The sequence below is a fragment of the Cornus florida genome, unplaced genomic scaffold (genome assembly GCF_030987335.1).
Source record: "Cornus florida cultivar Cherokee Brave unplaced genomic scaffold, ASM3098733v1 CherokeeBrave_3.0.0_Hap2_Chr11, whole genome shotgun sequence".
Lineage (NCBI taxonomy): Eukaryota > Viridiplantae > Streptophyta > Magnoliopsida > Cornales > Cornaceae > Cornus > Cornus florida.
Genome location: NW_026775581.1, coordinates 93,624,537 through 93,644,905, shown reverse-complemented (window position 1 = coordinate 93,644,905; position 20,369 = coordinate 93,624,537).

The following is a 20,369-nucleotide window of genomic DNA, read 5'->3' as shown; positions in this document are numbered from 1 at the left end:
GTGTTGATGCGTTACTCTTTGTTTTACCTGGGATGGGTTTGATTCCAAGTATCTACCAGAGAGTGCGTCGTCTCTCTCAACAAATCTCCAATTTGTCCACACCCCAAACACACTCACCCCAATAATACTTATGATTTGGCTTAATTGCTTTTATTTTGTTTTGTTTTGCCTCACCAATACACAAACTAAACACACATCATGTAGAGAATGGTCTCAATATGTTTCATTTTTTTTTTTTTTTTATTATTCGAGTATGTAGTTGTTTTTTACTATTCGTTAATGATCAATTTTATGATGGATACACTTTTATTATTATTATTATTATTATTGTGCTAATTTAGGCATCATTCACATCTCGCGCACCTCTAATTTGATATTAACATTGAAAACATTTAGAAAAAGTAGAGTTTTGGACTGCAAGAGTTACACTAATTCAATTATTAATAATATATTATATTTTCTGTAATTTTTTTTTAATTATGTGAATTTAAAGTTGTTTTGTGTTAAAAGAAATCTGATTTTTTTATTTTTAATGGAAGGAATGAATATGCTCCTTATAATCCAAGAACCCCAAAACTAACAACATAAGATTAACTAACATCAACTTGTGCTAAAAATTATGAACAAAAATCAAAATAAGACACCTAATCACAAAAAATAAAAAAAATAAAAAATAAAAATAAAAAAAACCAAAGCTTAATCTCTTAGAACCCGTTTGGACACTATATATATATATATATATGTTAAGTACACGGTGGGCCTTAGGCCAAACAAACCCAAACTGGGACTACAACAAAGGCCTAATGAGGCGTACAAAGGAAAAACCCTAAATCAAAGCAACTAATTACCACAATTAACAAATAATTAACCGTTAATGGAGGGCACATATCATGGCTCCAGTCCAGTGAGCCTAGGGATGGCAATTTGACCAGCCCCGTTATTCCCCGCCCCGCCTCGTTTTTGGCGGTTTTAGGGGACCGTTTTGCTTATTTGGACAGGGATGATTTGATGTAATAAAAACTCGCGCGTACCCTTATTTCATTAGTATATATATTTCCCACTATATATTAAGTACCTTACATAACAATATTAAAGTAATAAATAAATTTTATTAAAAACAAAGTTGCAATGATGAAGAATTGAAGATGAGGGCAAATCCAGTTCAACAATAATTAAATTATGATTTTAAACAGGGCGGAGTAGGCACACGCAGGGGTAAAAATGGGGTGGAAAGTTCTCTCATTTTTGAGATTTTGAATGAGGACAAGGACGAGATTTTTAAACGGTTGTGGAGATAGGGAAAGGTACACCCATCCAAACCGGTCCCGTTGCCATCCTAGGTGAACCCCATTAGCAGTGATCCAACCAACATGAAAGCAATAATACTTATTCCTTTTCACACCCACATGATGTGATAACCTGTTTAAATTATCCAGTACTACTGCTAATCAGAAAATACGACAACCTGTTTAAATTATCCAGTACTACTGCTAATCAGAAAATACAATGCAACGCACCTAGAAAGTAATGCAATGCAAATAAAAAGTTGAGGAGTTGCATAACATCTCTTTGACCTCAGATAGTACATATTGTGACAAACATTTTAGTATCTCTTTAGCTGAAAACAAAATCGTCTAAAGAAAAATATTATATATTATTAATAATTAAATGAATTGATATTCCTACCAAATACATATTTATAATAAAAGAACCTAACATTATAAAATTTACCAGCATAACAAAACTCACAGCGTAATCAACTAGCACGAGACACTAAAAAAAATAAAATAAAATAAAATTATAACTTTAGTTGATTAGCATATTGATTGTATTGTATGATAAATTAGTAGGTGATCATACTTTTGGACCAATCAGAAAATAACATTAAACTAAAAAGTTGAATAAGTTAATATATTTTTAATGAGAAATGATAGGTTTTTCGACCTTAATTATATATTCTTTCTCCAAATACAACGTGGTTGGATCCCGTTAAAACTCTTACAAAATTTCCGTAAACATCTCTTTCTCTTCGACTCATTTCTAACTACGTTATATTCGGAGAAAGAGTCGACAATTAAGGTCAAAAGATCTATCACTTCTTATTTTTAATTGTATGACATTTGATCGAAACTACCTGATTTCGAATATTTCACCCCTAATGCATTATGTACGGTCAAATATTGGCATTTTATATATGGGATTTATGAATACATGGTTATTAGGATTCAGAAATGGTGCTACCTTTCATTCATGTATGAGATACATATTCTGGTAAACATTTTAGTATCTCTTAAACTGAAAGCAAAATCTTCTATAAGAGTGATAGAATGATTTGAAGAAAAGGAAGAAGATGCTAAATACCGCACCAATAAGGCTATCAGAACCAAAAAAATAAAAAATAAAAAATAATAACAATAACAACAATAATAATAATAATAATAATAATAATAATTAAAAGTTTGTATGAATCAAGGGCTCCTGATTATCTTGGTGCCCACCCTAATAAAATTGGACTTGGTGGTGGAGTGTGAGCATCTATTAGGGGCAAAGGAGAGCACAGATAAAAGTGAGTGAAACGCCTTTGCTGCTATCCTCAGTTTAATTTGGCCTCTTTTTGGGAGAGACCGTCCTCGTTCAGAGCTTGTGTCAAATGCAGTAGCAGCGGCAACTTCAGAATCATTTACCTTGTTCTTCTTCATCTGGGAAATTTAATAGCACGCTAATTAATTGCTTTCTTCTGTCAAAGTGTTTGAACACTTGTGCTGATGGCAGTGCCTCGAGCCCATAGTGTTTTGATTTTGGAGCTTATATAGTAGTAGCACAATGAGGTGATGAGAAATAGAGTATGGCTTGTAGTATAGGTAGGACCAAGTTGTTTCACTAGGCATGGGGGTGGAGAGGCATGCCAGCTAAAATGTTTTGACCATATTTGATTCCTTAAGACAGCATAAATGAATTTTAATTTGTTTTATTATTTGGCAAATTGATTATATTATTAGAGTAAGCACAGCCTATACTAATTTATTTATAAATATGTGTGTGTGTGTGTGTGTGAAGGCTGCTCGTGAACTTGTATGTAGATAGACATTGCAACTCATGCATATATATATATATATATATATATATATGAAGGCTGCTCCTTGAAACCTGCACATTTTCATTTAAACTAATGAAACTACATGTCCGAATCTAGCAAAAACAAATCAATTAATCCTAGCAATAAATTTGTATGTAGCCACCCACAAATCATGGTCCTCGTCCACTTTACCAAGAATCCAAAGACCAACCTTGGAAATCAACAGGAGAGCTTCCCTATATACCTGTTCTAAAAATCAGAATGCATATAAACTATGGACTACACCTAGTTCTATCAACCACTTACTAAATCAATTAATCCCTAGCAATAAATTTGAATGTAGCCACCCACAAATCATGGTCCTCATCCACTTTACCAAGAATCCAAGTACCAACCTTGGAAATCCACAGGAAAGCTTCCCTATATACCTGTTCAAAAAACCATAATGCATATAAACTATGGACTACACCTAGTAATTCTATCAGCCACTTACTAAACCATCCCATGAAATTGAAGTTGTCTCAAGTTGGGCACAAGGGAATCGTGTACAGCCAGACAATTAAGCTGGCATGTCCCCCAATCGCCGCCAATCATGAATAAGAAATCCAAATCCCTTCTCTCCCAGATCAACCTTTCCCTCTCCACTGGTATTACAAAGACTCATACTTGTGCTATATAAACACCCAAACACCCCAAAGTCCCCAAACCAGAGCAATCCAGTGCTGATATACATTTCAATAAGAAGCTGATTTTCCTTCTTGTTGCCACCATGAAGAGTACTACCATCAGTGACGTCCTTGCAGCAGTAAACAGTGGATGTTCCGGCAGAAGAAGGCCTCTGCCAAAGAGAGGACAGATAAAATCAAGGATAGCAGCAAATGCATTTCATTCCATTGTTTCTGTGCTCTCCACAGCCTCTTCACATCTCCACCATTCTAACACGATCACAAAACGTTAGTCTAAATCAATCACTGTGTAATTGCTGTCTTCTTGATGATTTTAGTTTGAATCTTGTAATTTTAGTTTGATCAGTGGAATGGTTTATATGACCTTTTTTTCAATACACTCTTGACTTATTGCTTGCAGTCATCCAGACAGACACATGTTTCTTTTGCAAGCGAAGTGACTCTAATGAGGCATGCCTGGGAAATGTTTTGATTCTATGTATATTCCTTCAAAAATCAGAGTTTTAATTTGAAAAAAAAAAAAAAGGGCAATGATTCAAAGTTATCAGGATTATATGGCCACTGTACGTTTAATTGAATAAATGATTCATAATATTATGTGAATGGTAGTTTTAGCTTAATTAATTGTCACACGATCAACAAACTCATGGGGCTTGTATTATGGTAGTTTTAGCTTGTCCCATGATCAACAACTGATGGGACTTGTATTATATTACGCAAATTGCTGCAACTGCACATGGTTGAATCGAGCAAAAAAGAGCTATTTATGGTTTTTTCGCAAACTAAAACAATTTCCCAAAAAAAAAAAGAGAGAGCTATATAAGGTTGTGGATAAAGAAAAAAATTAGTAATTGAAAATAGAGAGAGGAGGACATCAAGTTTGTCAAACCAGCAATGGGTCTGTAAACTAACTCAAATCAGGGCAAGAAGACAAATTTGCATTACGAGAAGGCAGGTCAGAATCACTACATGAGTTGGGAGTTGTCATTGTTTGTGAAAATGGCTTTACAAAACCAATGAATTGTGAACAATCACAAGATGTGACTCAGAATAGAGGTTTCTATCAACGTAGTAGGAAAAGCAATATAATTATGGATAATGCTTGGATCCCCTCCTGCCCTATGAGGACAAGTTTGATCCTGCAATCTGATGTGGCCCTATCACAATTTGACACTTGTCATAATCTGATATAATATTATATGAAAAAAAAAAAAAAAGCAATTTGGATCAACTCGTTACAAACGGGCCTTTCTTCCCTCACTGGTCAACACGCACAGGCTCCATGGAAGAATAACCATCAAACGGGGCAGACGAAGCACCAGTATTCAATCTAAGCATCGCTTTCACTCATAGACTATTCGAAGAGGATTTCTCAGTTCCAAACTTTGCCTGGTAATAAAACAACAATACCAACTATGATTTGTGTTCTTAAATGGGTATTTTATAAAAATTTCAGAGAAAGTAGAGAGAGAGAGAGATATGTTTCAGTGGCAGAATGACAGAGACTTAGGAACTAGGAGAGGAAACAGAGAGAAAGTGGGAGAAAAACTCTGTAATCCATCAGAAAAAAAATGTTAGGTTTTTCAGCAAATTGAGGATTTTGTTGAGTATGATGTTGCAACGAAAAGGTTGGATTTTATTTGCTTGTTTAGCGAGCGAGAAACCCACCAAGGACAGCCATCGCCGGAAAAAACGATGACGAAGAAGAAGCGCGTGGGCGCGAGTGAGATCTACTCACAGGAGCCAAACAGTTCCTCTGGATGGGATAAATTGCTTCCTCAGTAATTGAACCAAAATTACTCAACTTGAAGCATGAGCCAGGGAAGGATCGCAACTGTTTGTGACAGTCGTTCCATTCGGCATAGAAACAAGGAATGATTTCCTTAAAAGATAAGCTTGAGACTCTTACACAGATCATATACGATTGATCCAAATGTTAAAAAAAGGGAAAGCCAAGAAGAGAGAGAGAGAGAAAAAAAAAAAATAAAAAAAATGAGTTTCTAATTGAATTCTATCAGGTACCGGGCTGATCCAAATTGTTATTTTTTTTTAAAAATATTATTTCCACTTATGACAGGTGTCAAATTGTGATAGGGCCAGGTCAGATTACAAGAACAAAACATGTCTTCATAGAACAAGAACCAAGCATTATCCAAATATGATGCGTTATCACTGTCGCCATCAACACCATCATCTCTCGCAATATATATGTATTTCTGTAAATATATACGTTTATGATTGTCATCCTGGGGAACAAGCTAGTGTGCTGAAGATCGAATCAAAGAGTACAAACATTTATTATAAATGAAGATGGCATCGAATGGGGACAATATATAACAAAACCAATAATTAACATTCCCAAGGAACCCTTCCTGGAACACATGAATAGAAAGAAATATAATATGAGCAATTGGTTCCTGAAACGTTCCCAAGTTGTAATTAAACTAATAACAAATCTAGCTGTCAAAAAAGAAACAAATTAATTTGAAGCACTACTAGGTCTTACCAGCTACTTAAAAATTTATGTATCTATCCACTTAATCTACACCAAAAACTCAGATAGCAGTCCCAAGTTTCTCAGGAGAGTTTCCATTTTCAACAATGTAGTCAAACCTGCAAAAACCATTGCAACATATACATTATAAGCTATGGATTGTATAATTGTATCAATCGGTCACAAAATCAACCGTTGGATTCAATTTGTCTCGAGTTGGGCTGAAAGGAAAGGAAACTTGGACAGCGTCATTTCGCTGGCATGCCCCCTCTCTATGATTAATCTTCCACGCCAACTGCTATCCACATTGTTGTGCTATATATAAACTCCCACACTATAATACTAGATAGCCTAAACAAAAACCAATTTGAGCAGTTTGAGTCATATATAATTTTTTTTTTTTTTTTTTTGGGTCTACATCAAAGAAAAAATCTTATATTGACATTATAAAAAGAAGGTGATTTTGCTTCAACCATGAGCTAGCAACAAGATCAGTGAAAGCTTAATTACGACTAACGAAAGCCTTTGTTTCTGTGTTCTCAAGCGCCTCTTCAAATCACCAAAGTTACATCAAACTTTGTCTGATATAATATTTCCTTTTCTATTCCTCTTCTCTTGTCCTTTTCATCTTGTAAATTCACTTGAATGGACTGGTTTTAGTCAGCCAGATTATATTAGAGCAGGTTTTTATAACCATATCTATTTACTCTATAAAAGTGTATTTTATTTCTATTTTTTATATACACTTTTTGTGTTATTGTACACTTAAAGATTTGACTTTTAAAAAAAGAAACCCATTCGTTTTATTTTTTAAATTCCAAAAAAACAAAACAGATTCCCTTTCTGTTCCCCTTCTTTTTTAAAAAAAAAATATTAAACAGTTTTAACCCTTTATTTAAAGACATTGTCACTTAGTTTTATTTAAAAAATTATAAGAAAATTAAACAGCTTCCCTTAAGTTCCTCTTCTTTTAAAAAAATAATAATAATAATAAAATAAAAATCAAATAGTTTATGAAAAACAAAGAAACAAACAAACACGTTTTCCTTTTTCACGTTTACACGGCGGTTGGTGTATGAAGTGTTGGAATTTATATATCCTGGTATAGCAAATTCTTATTTGGATTAAAGTGATATATATTCTTGACATATCTGAAATATTTATAATTTATATAATTGGTGAATTCAATGTATTGTGTTTCGATTCATTATATAATTGATAGTGTCCTCTTGATTACAAGAAATATTTATATATGTATGAGATGGCGATCAATACATTAATATAAATAGTAATCATAAATTGTTCATAGTCGGTAATTATGGATGGAATCATAATTAATTAAGACTTAGACTGAATCCGCTTTAGGTTGAGATATATTGCGAGAGCCGTCGTATGCAATTGCTCCCTATTACCGTCATGGCATTTGACTCTTAAGTATGAGAGAAGTATAGATTTTTTTGTTAATTAATAATTACTTTGATTTGTTCGGCGGATTCTTCGGGATCCTTAGACCGACACTTTGGGTAGTTATGTAATTAATAGTTAGAGGGTTATATTTTCAATATTTGCATCATTGCTACTTGTATTTATTTTGTATTGATTATGATTGATCACAAAGTAAATTCGAAGGCCTTCGTATGTTTTTAGACAAAATGATTTATTATATATTTATTTAAATTATTATTTTTTTGTCAAACAAATGTTTTATTGTGATCAAGCCAGAAATAATCAAAGGTACCAAAATAAATATATTAATTAAGTAGTCGGATTGATGGTATTATTTATCCGATAACTAATTATGCATAGAGGGATCAAAGTACAACATTGACTTAGAGGTCATTTATTATTTAATTGGAGTTTAATTAATTTCTTTTAGTGGAGTAGAAATTAATTTATGAATTAATTTAATTGGATCCATGGACCGGGCCAATTATTAATTCATTATAGCCAATAAAAATAATAAGCCCAAAGGATTCTCACTCATAACCCAACTTGATATTGGAATCATATTAGATTTGAGATATGTGAATTAGAGATTGAGAAGGATTTATAGTTTCCTTTTCCTTATCTTTATGTTGCTTATATATATACATGGTCTATGTATATTTTAGGTGTGATTTTTATGAGAAGGAAAAAGGAATAAATTTTCTCTCTCTAGAAAATTAGGGTTAGTGTTCTCATCTAATGGAGGCTCCCACAAGCCTAATTTTCCAAGGTCATTCATGGAGGCTTATGAGTGATTCCTAAAGGTAAGACCATTACCAAGAAGATGGATATCCATGGAAAAGGTGTCTAGCAAAAGGGATCTACAATAAGTGAGAACATTCACTTTAGAGGAGAGATCTAAGGTTTACTCAAACCTTGATGTAAGTATTCAATCCATTAATTGAATAATAAATCATATTTTTATTTTTGCATAAAACTTGTCTCAATGTGATGAATCAAGATCTATGAATCAAAATCCCTCGAAAAGTTTTTAAAACTAGCACGTTTCCCAATAGTGGTATCAGAGTATGATTTGATTCATTACTAGAAATCATGTTTTTATCAAAATTCATCATTCATGGATCCAAAATTATATTCATATATATATTTTTTATTGATGTATGTTGATGTATGATTTAATATGTTGATATATATTGATAGATAATGATGTATGTATAATTGTGAATGGATGATGATTTGTATTTGGGCCATGGATGAAGCTTATAGGTTCATTGAATGTAATTTTATCTTTGGATGAATGCAATTAAGACTTTGATTTAGCCGTTTGAAAGTTCAATGATGTAATTTATTTTTTCCATTATATTTCAAGTTGTAAATATTTTTAAAGTTATGTAATATTCATCAAATGATGCTATGAAGCTTCAAGAAGGTCCAAAAGGGTTAAATTATGCTTCAGTAATTTTCTGGAATTTTTTTGAATTTTTCTGGAATTTTTTGAGACTTAATTTAATTTTCTAGGAATTTTTATGATTTTTCTGGAATTTTTCGGCGTTTTTCCGGTGGCCGGAGCATCGCCGACAGCGAGAAGAGGCGTCGGAGGAGGCTGGAATCAGATGTGGTGCATAGAGGGTGAGCCTGGTGCGTGAGGAACACGCGCCAGGAGATGGCATTTGCATCACATGTTGGCGCGTGCATTGCACATGCTGGCGCGTGCATTGCACGCGCCAGCCAAAGTTGTATTACCTCCACGCGCGTGAAGGCGCGTGGAGGCGCGTCCCACGCGCCCCAAGCGCGTGCCAGCGCGTGGGGGCGCGTGCCTTCACCTGCTGCATGTCCCAGGCTCGTGTGGGCCCTTTCGGGCGCGTTCCAAACGCTGTTTTGCTTCTCCAAACGCGTACCAACTTCCTAAAGGTGTTTACAAGTGGTTGGAGTACGTCCGTACAATACTTAGAGTAATTAAATGTTAAAAGCATAATCCATTGGTCATTTAAATTGCTTTTGTCTATGGTTTATTTATTTTTCTGATTCATGGAATAATTAATTGTTGATAATTATTGTTCATGCATTGAATCCATGATATTTTATTAAATGACTTGATTTATATTAATTAAATTATAAAAATTAATTGGATTTGATTACTAATTAATTTGAGGGCACTTATTGGGAAACGAAAAATTATTTTTGAAAATTATTTTTTAAAAAAATGTGCCTCAAATTAAATATTAGTGAATCATTTAAAGTCCAAATATTTTCTAAATTTAATTAGATTAAAATCAAGACGTTTTACATGCATTATATCATGTAAATGAATAAAATGAAAACCCTAATTATGAATGATTAAAAATTGAGTGGGAGCGGGGATTTTTATACATTACCCCATGGCTTTCGTTATTAACACCATTGTAATTAGGTCTTCAAAAATAAGGCCCCACGCATGATTTGAAGAGTCTTAAAATTATAAGAATGGTTATCTCATGAAAATAATAAATTAAATGTTCATTATAATTAGATTTTTAAAAATAAGGCCCTACGTATGATTTAAAGAGTCTAGAATATAATGACAAGATATTTAATATTTTATTTTTCATTAGAGCATTAATAACGTTATATACTCAATCTAAAATTAATAATGTTAGTTCCCCAATGGAGTGGTCTACATTAGGTGATTTTAGAAAGGCTAAACATAATCGGGAATCATTTCATATATATAGACAAGGCATTTTCTTAAGGGATATGGAGATGATGAGATTTGCCCGCCAATAGCAATAATGAACTTCGCCAACCGAATAAGTTATTGGCGCATTGGTTATTCGATTTTTCATGCAATGGTTAAGGGACCCACATACTATTTTAATGGAAGTGTTCGCCTAATAGTAAATGAATCTCAACAATAGTAATAATGAACTCCTCCAACAGGATAAGTTATTGACATATTGATTGGTTTATTTATTATGCTACAGAGTTGAGGGACCCGCATTAATTAAAAGGGATTGTTTACCAATAATGATAATGATCTCTTGTTCGATTGAGATTTATTATATTATGTGGTTAACAAACTCATTTTAATTTTAAATATGCATGACAGTATTAATAATTCACCTTGCATATTGTATGAATGCATTTATATTCAGATTAATTATGTCTAATCCAGTTTATCTGCTTGCTTACATATTCAATGTAACTGAACCTCATTAATATTGACTGGGAAAGGAACTTAGATATTTTATTCACAACGTAAGGGTACAAATGTATTTACTACTCCTAAACCTAATTCTTTTACTTTAAGATACCCAAGAGAACATTAATACTTTGAATAAGTGAAATAAGGCAAATGAGATGAATTGGTGCAATATTTTAGAATTTACCTCGAATACGCTCCAAAGCTAACATTTACATTATTTTATTTTCTTCAAGCATCATGTTAGATGTCAATAAGATGTTTTGGTGAGATTAGATAGAGAGTATGCCAAAGTACTATATCAGACTTGAATAGCATCAAGATAGCCTAAGGAACTCCAGTATGAAATTGAATTTTAGAAAATGATTGTTTATTATTTAAAAATTAGCTGGAGATCAAAAGGGCTGACTTGAGTGGTAAGTTTCAAGTTGACATGATTATTGCCTTGTTACCAAACTCATTCGATTTTGTTAGAGTGAACTAAATAAGGAATCAGTTTGAGTTCACACTCGTTGATATTCTTATAGAATTGGTAACAGATGAAGGGATAATCAAGAGTATGGGCGTTCCTATGAATCTAACCTAGTCTATACCATCTTCTTCTAGGCCCAAGTGGACGGGCAAAACAAAGAAGAAAGATGATAATAGGACTAGGCTAGCACAAAATATAGGTATCTAAAAGGTTAAAGGGAATAAGGCAGTGTATGTTGAGGGCGAATGAAACTGTTTCTTTTGCTACTAACTAAAACACTATAGGACGAACTGTCTAAGCAATGACGTGGCATAGGAAAATAAATATTTAATCATTGAGCCATGTTATGTGTTGCATCTATTAATTCCTGATGGATAGATTCTGGAACCACTAAACATGTTTGCAATTCATCGTAAGGATTTCAGGAATCCAGAAGCCTTGATGATATGAATATATATTTATCTTTTGACCTGACGCCAAGGTTGTAGTTAGGTCAATGGGAGTATTACATCTGAAATTAGAGAGTATGAGGATATTAGTATTAGAGAACTATCTTTATGCACAGAAGTTAGACGCAATTTAATTTTTGTTTCACTTGTGGTTTATAAAAACTGTGTTGTTATTTTGTAAAACTGGTTTTATAAAATTGAATAGATATGCGATTGCTTCTGGTGCATTGAAAAATGGTTAATATACTATAATCATAAACTCTTAAGATTTGCAGGATATAGAAACTAATGCAGCATCTTCTAGATTGAATGTTAACAGAAAAATTGTTATTCTTGACTCATTGTATTTTTAATGTCTATTTTTGGGTTGTTATCAATCAAAATGAGATTCAAAGATTGGTCAAAGAAGATTAATTACCTAGTGAGGCAGGGGAGCCTAAACCAAAATTGTGAACCCTGTTTTGAATGATAGATAACTCTTAGGGCTTAATCAGCCAGATGAAATAGACATAAAGGACAATTAGAGTCAGTACACACTGACACGTGTGGTCTTATGAACATCCAAGCAAGATTACTCCCGTTTTGGATAAGTTTATCTGATGCAACACAAGTCTTAAACTCTTGGTATATTCTGAGAAGGTTAAGACTGATGTGGAGCACATATTAGGTAAACTTATCAAGACACTTCGATCTGATCGAGGATATGAGTATTTCTTGGGATAGTGCAAAGACTATATAGTCAATGAGGGTATTATATACCAGTTTTCTGCAATTGACGCTAAATGCATTTAGGTGTCAAATAGGAATAACAGAATTCCACTTAACATGGTTAGATCTATGATCAGTTATGCCACATTATCTCTTTCATTTAAGAGTTTAGCGTTAATGACATCGATGCACATTATGAACTGCATTCCATCTTAGTCTATCTCAAGGATACCGTTGAGCTGTGTTTTTGACTAAATCTTAGTTTGAATCACATGCACGTATGGGGTAGTCTTGCACATGTACGTTTGATATGGACAAGTAAGTTGGAAGCAGATCATAGGCATGCTAGATTTGATAGCTACTCTAAAGTCACTAGGATAGATTATTTTATGATCTCAAAGATAAAAGTTGATTGTTTTCACTCACTGTTTATTTATAGGAGAATCATATTATGAATCACATACCTAGTAGCATAATGTTAGAGAATTTGGTATGAGTACCAGATGTACCACATGTGAACACACTTATTATAGAGATTGAGAATAATATATGAATTCCCTATTGATGCGTTAGCATCATCTAGTACACAGATTCTTGCATCGGTACATTGATGTAGTGGGAGGATTATCATCCAATCCGACAGAATCATGTTTTTAGGTGAGACCATTATGGATATCCCTATTAAACATGAGTTGGACCCAGTAAGCTACACGGAAGCGTGAACCGATATGGATACAGATCGTTTTGGCAAGTTACTATGAAATCAGAGTTGGAATCTATGTATTCTAATAAATTCTGGAATCTTGTAAAACTTTCTAGTAGAGTGATACCTATGGAAGACAAGTTAATCTACAAAAAGACACCAGAAGATTTCTTAGTGAATAAATCATGAGTGTACAAGGGAATGTCATTATTTTTCTAATTCTATATATATTGATGACATCCTACTCATTTAAGATGATGTGGAAGTTTTGTCATCAATAAATAGGTAGTTGTTCAATTACTTTGAAATGGAGGATCTTCAAGATGTAAGCTATATTCCGAGGATCAAGCTTTTGCAAGATCAGGTTAAAAGGAAAATAGGCTTATCTTAATAATCCTACATTGATAAAGTTTTGACCAGGTTTGGTATGCATAACTCAAAGAATGAGTTCTTTCTTTATTGATATGGATTGCTCTCTCTAGTAAGTAGTTTTCCAAGACTAGCAGAGGAGATTGAGCAAATGAGACTGGAACTATATGCTTTGGCATATGGAAGTCTCATATATGCCATGGTCTATACCAAATAGGACATCCGCTACATAGTAGGGATAGTTAAAAGATATCAATCCAATTCTGGACTTAATAACTGGACTGTTGTGAAAAATATCATTAAGTACCTAAGGAGGACCAAGGATATCATACTCATTTATGGATGCGATGATATGGCCCTAGTCAGGTATGCTAGTTCTGATTTTCTATCAGAAGTAGATACTATGAGGTTCATAACTTAGTGTATGTTCACTTAATGGAAGGGAAATCAGTTGGTAGATTGTTAAGCAGATTTCAACTGCTGACTCAAACCTGCAGGTGGAATATATTGCAGCCTTAAAGGCGGCAAAGGAAGCCTATTGGTTTGATCTAACTGATTTAGAGGTTGTGGAGTATACTAGCCTGCCTATTGAGCTATGTTGTGACAATAGTGCAGAAGTAATCCAAACCAATGACCCAAGGTTCCATAGAGGAACAAGGTACACTGGGAGGAAAGTATCATGTCCTACATGATATTGTTTGGTAAGAATATGTACTCATGGCTATGACATTGCATTGGAGCACAACTTTGTTAATCCATTTACAAAGGTGTCATCGATCAATAGTTTTGATCAACACTTGGATAACATTGGAGTTAGATGTAATTTGAATTAGCTCTGAGGGCAAGTGGGAGCTGTTGGGATTTATATGCCCTGGCATAGCAAATTCCTATTTGGATTAAAATGACATATATTCCTGACATATCTGAAATATTTATAATTTATATAATTAGTGAATTCAATGTATTGTGTTTCGATTCATTATAGAATTAATAGTGTTCTCTTGATTAGAAGAAATATTTATATATGTATGAGATGGCGATCAATACATTAATATAAATAGTAATCATAAATTGTTCATAGTCGGTAATTATGGATGGAATCATAATTAATTAAGACTTAGACTGAATCCGCTTTAGGTTGAGATATATTGCGAGAGCCGTCGTATGCAATTGCTCCCTATTACCGTCATGGCATTTGACTCTTAAGTATGAGAAAAGTATAGATTTTTTTGTTAATTAATAATTACTTTGATTTGTTCGGCGGATTCTTCGGGATCCTTAGACCGACACTTTGGGTAGTTATGTAATTAATAGTTAGAGGGTTATATTTTCAATATTTGCATCATTGCTACTTGTATTTATTTTGTATTGATTATGGTTGATCACAAAGTAAATTCGAAGGCCTTTGTATGTTTTTAGACAAAATGATTTATTATATATTTATTTAAATTATTATTTTTTTGTCAAACAAATGTTTTATTGTGATCAAGCCAGAAATAATCAAAGGTACCAAAATAAATATATTAATTAAGTAGTCGGATTGATGGTATTATTTATCCGATAACTAATTATGCATAGAGGGGTCAAAGTACAACATTGACTTAGAGGTTATTTATTATTTAATTGGAGTTCAATTAATTTCTTTTAGTGGAGTAGAAATTAATTTATGAATTAATTTAATTGGATCCATGGACCGGGCCAATTATTAATTCATTATAGCCAATCAAAATAATAAGCCCAAAGGATTCTCACTCATAACCCAACTTGATATTGGAATCATATTAGATTTGAGATATGTGAATTAGAGATTGAGAAGGATTTATAGTTTCCTTTTCCTTATCTTTATGTTGCTTAAATATATACATGGTCTATGTATATTTTAGGTGTGATTTTTATGAGAAGGAAAAAGGAATAAATTTTCTCTTTCTAGAAAATTAGGGTTAGTGTTCTCATCTAATGGAGGCTCCCACAAGCCTAATTTTCCAAGGTCATTCATGGAGGCTTATGAGTGATTCCTAAAGGCAAGACCATTACCAAGAAGATGGAAATCCATGGAAAATGTGTCTAGCAAAAGGGATCTACAATAAGTGAACATTCACTTTAGAGGAGAGATCTAAGGTTTACTCAAACCTTGATGTAAGTATTCAATCCATTAATTGAATGATAAATCATATTTTTATTTTTGTATAAAACTTGTCTCAATGTGATGAATCAAGATCTATGAATCAAAATCCCTCGAAAAGTTTTTAAAACTAGCACGTTTCCCAATATGAAGAACATTATATAATCCGCTGGGATCTTGCCTCTCTCATCCTCTATCATTCTATCTCTTCTTTCAACATTTTCTTTTGTCATCTAACTCAACTTCAAAGCGTACCAAGAAAGTCAGTATTTGATTTATGTAGAGAACTTTAAGCTTATTTTGACTTAAGGTATGTTGTAATTATATTTTATATTACTTATATTTTTGCTTTTGATAATACAGAAAAAGTTTTTCGAGTCAGAATTATTCATCATGGTGTTCTCAATATGCTTATTGTTTAATATATTTATAGATATAAATATATGCTATAATATCTGACGAGCTTAGCACATAGTATGAATTAGTAGTTATTTATATATATATATATATATATATTATGTATACAAAATCAACTTCAATGGTGACATTATTACGTGGATCTTTCTTAGAATCAAACTCTGATTCCTATTTTAGTTCACGCTTGAGCATAAATTGCTTTATATTTTAGTAGTTATCTATATTTTTGTTTTTGGTTTGCTTATCTACTTGATTTGGATTGTTGCAGTATATCTGATTGTTTATTTTATTGAATATATATTTTATTGTACTTATAAAACATAATTGATTGATTGTTTCTTTTAATACGTTATTGTTGTGTTTAGAATAACTAAATAATAGTTCTATTTGCATAAACGGTTTCCAGTTTGATTAATTATTTAGTTGGTCATTTTAAATTAGAAAAAAATTGTGCTTTGATTTATTTTTTGAAGATATCTCATTCTGAAAATTAAACAGTATTTTCAGTATTATTCTTAAATAGAAAATTCATACCATGGTTTTTCTCTTTTTTTTCTCCCCTTTTAATTGTTATTCACTCTATCCCAATTACTTCAAACTATTCTTTTTAAATTGAAAAAATTACATTCTAGTAGGATTCATATAATGATTTTCTTTTTTTCTTTTTTTTTTTTGCCTTTATTACTGTTAGTAATTGAAATTCCTATCATTTGAAGCTTTCCATAATTGATTCACTCCATCCCAATTATTCTAAAATGTTCTTTTTAAATATAAAAAAAATACGTTTCAATAGGACTCATACATGGATATTTTTTTTTTCCCTTCTTTAATGATTAATCGATTTTTTTAAGTCATATCTTATAAGATAATTAACATTTCATTTAATAATATTAGGTAATCATGTATACATTAAAAGTCGTGTCTTTTAAAATAACTAATACAACTTTTTTATTTGAATTATATCGGCTTAGATGAAAACCAGTCATTTTATTTAGGAAAACGTGTTATACTATAATTATACAACTTTCAGTATGAATCACGTTCAAGTAAAAACACTAAAAACACTTAAATCGTCAATGCAATATTTAAAAACTAAAAATCTATTTTACCTTTTAATTTTTAACCATCCAAGCCCAACTAAAGCCCATCCTTACTTTAAACCCTTTTAAGGAAATATTATATATATAAATCACTTTAAAACACAAAGACGTTGAATTGGAGACAAATTTGGTTTTTCCTCAAAATAAAAAAAAAATTGTTCTTTTAAAAGTTAATTCCTTGTTCCTTTCTAATCGTTGAGATAGATTATACAATTTAAAACAATTTTAAATTGTCAGAAGAGTTCAGTACCAATTAGGAAAAAAAAAAAAATAAATAAATAATTAATTTAATTAAAAATCATTTTAATAAATAACCATTTTCCCTTTTTGATGAAAAATGACCAATTTTAAATTAGTTCATTCTTTCTCTCTAAACCTTTAACTTTCTCTCTTTATCTTTTCTTAAAAGCATTTATATCTTCCTCCATAAACTAAAAAAAATCTAACACGATGCACTTGGAATGGTTATTATATATTATAATAATAAAAGGTCAAAAATGTATGAAAAGTCAACGTTAGTTATTTATTTTATTGATTTATTATTACTATATATATTTGTTTTCACTTTTCTTTATATATAAATAACTTTAAAATAACCTAAATATTAATCATGTTAGTGGATATTAGCCTATTGAATGTTACTGTAATACTATCATAATGCATCATGTTTTTATTTCTTTTTTTTTTTTTTTGGTCACTCTTTTACAAAATTAGCCATTTATTAAAATTTATAAAAAGTATCATACCTCATTTCAATCAACTAAATCATTTATATATTCCTGATTTTTGAATTTTGTGGGTCATTGAATACAATATTTAAGTGGTACAAATTTATCACCTATTTTTATTTTTGAGAGTTTTGAATTCATTTTCCTAATTTCTGCTTATCATGTTCTTTTCCGTATCATTAATGATAACTTTGGCCTTTTTTTCCTAGAATTTTCATCATCTTAAATTACCTTATGCTTACTTATTATGTGGAACAATTCAATGATACACGAATATGCATGAAACATAAATCTATTTTTTTTTTACTTTTTAACATGCTAACCTAATTATGTTTATATCCTTGATGAGTACACTACTAATTTCAAATAAAAGGGGATAAAAATTACAAGTGAGTGAAAAATTTATACTTTACAATTTAATTTTTTTATCTCGTAGTTAATAAAAATCTTCTATTATGTTGACTTATGTGTACTTTTTTTGTGCATTAAATAATAAAGCATTTATTAAGGTCTAGAATAGTTTATTAATTCTTATTGTTAAAACCATTTTCTTATTTTATTTCAATAAATATATAAAGTATAGAAAAATTTGTAAGTAGAAAAATATCATCATCTTTGTAAGGTAGACCGTTTAATTAGACACCGATTTTATATGAAACACCAACTTAATTTACATTATATTTTCTATTATTAGATTATTAAATGTAACTGGACCATTCAATTAGACACATAAATTTCACATGAAAACAACATCTTTATTTACTTTATATTTTCTATTATTAGGTGGAACAATTCAATGAAACACGATATTATAGAAATAGTTATATACTTTATGTTATGAAAAGAGACAACTATATTCGGAATGTAAGAAATTTAATAAAGAAATGAAATCGAGTGGCAATTGATATATTATGTATAAGGACGATAAACTTCGTGACCATGATTTTAAGTCAATATTAAATAACAAATGTATAATTGTTTGCAATACCTTTAATCCACTTATTTATTTATTTATATTTATTAGCTTTAATTACGTGCAACTGCACGTACTAATTTCTAGTATATATATATATATATATATACCAATAATTTATTTTACAGGCCCGTGTTACTGATATTACAGGAATAATAATAACTCCAAACAAAACAAAAAAATCTATGCTGAGCCACTTTCTGTTATATAAGGATATACAAAGCCAATTTCCAGGGAAATATAGTGAAAAAAAAAAAAAAAAAAAAAAAAAAAATTAACGTTCCATTTAGGAGCACCCAATTTCAAATAAAATAAAATAAAAGATTATAAACTTTTCATTTATACTGCTAGCTAGATAATTGATATGAAATTCTTATGATAACACCAGTTACAAAAATTTATAAAGTGGAGTCGTTTCACACATCAAGATATTGTCAAGTTTTATTTTTAATTAATGAAGCGGAGTAATTTCATCTCAATTCAATGTGTTATTTTTTTAATCAATGAATTCTAATTCAATCATTTAATGTGTTTTCTTTTCATCAACCGATCAATATACTATTGAAATTTATGTTTATCAAACAAGTGATTAATCAGTTAAAATCATATCCTTTCAATGCACATGAAAGTAAGCAAAGATAATTTTTTTTATAAAAAAAAAAAAAAATCCATATTCAACGTGTTTATTCTTTTGTTGTATCTTGGAGAACGGATTGCCTATTTTGAATTAAAATTGAAAAAAAAAAATATATATATATATATATATATATAAAAGCTAGTAATCTACATTTTAGAGAATTGAATCAACACTTAAAAATTTGAAATTGAAGAAAAAATTTAATGCAAAATTTTATTTTTTTCAAAAAAAATATTTAATTTGATATTAACATTGAAAAGATTTAGAAAAAGTAGAGTTTGGACTGCAAGAGTTACACTAATTCAATTATTAATAATATATTACATTTTCTGTATTTTTTTTTTTTAATTATGTGAATTTACAGTTGTTCTTCATTTATTATTGAACACTTAAAGCTCTGGATGCATTAAAGAAATCCGATTTTTTTTTTTTTTTTAATTTTTATAATTGAAGGAATGAATATGCTCCTTATAATCAAAGAACCCCAAAACTAACAACATAAGATTAACTAACATCAACTTCTGCTAAAAATTATGAAAAAAAAAAAAAAAAATCAAAATAAGACACCTTATATATATATATATATAAATGTTAAGTACATAGTGGGCCTAGGCCAAAACAAACCCAAACTGGGACTACAACAAAGGCCTAATGGGGCATACAAAGGGAAAACCCTTAATCAAAGCCACTAATAGCCACAATTAACAGATGATTAACCGTTAATGGAGGGAGGGTATCATAGCTCCAGTCCGGCGAGCCCCATTAGCAGTGATCCAACGACTTGGCCAGAGCAGTTTCAGTCCAGAGGTCT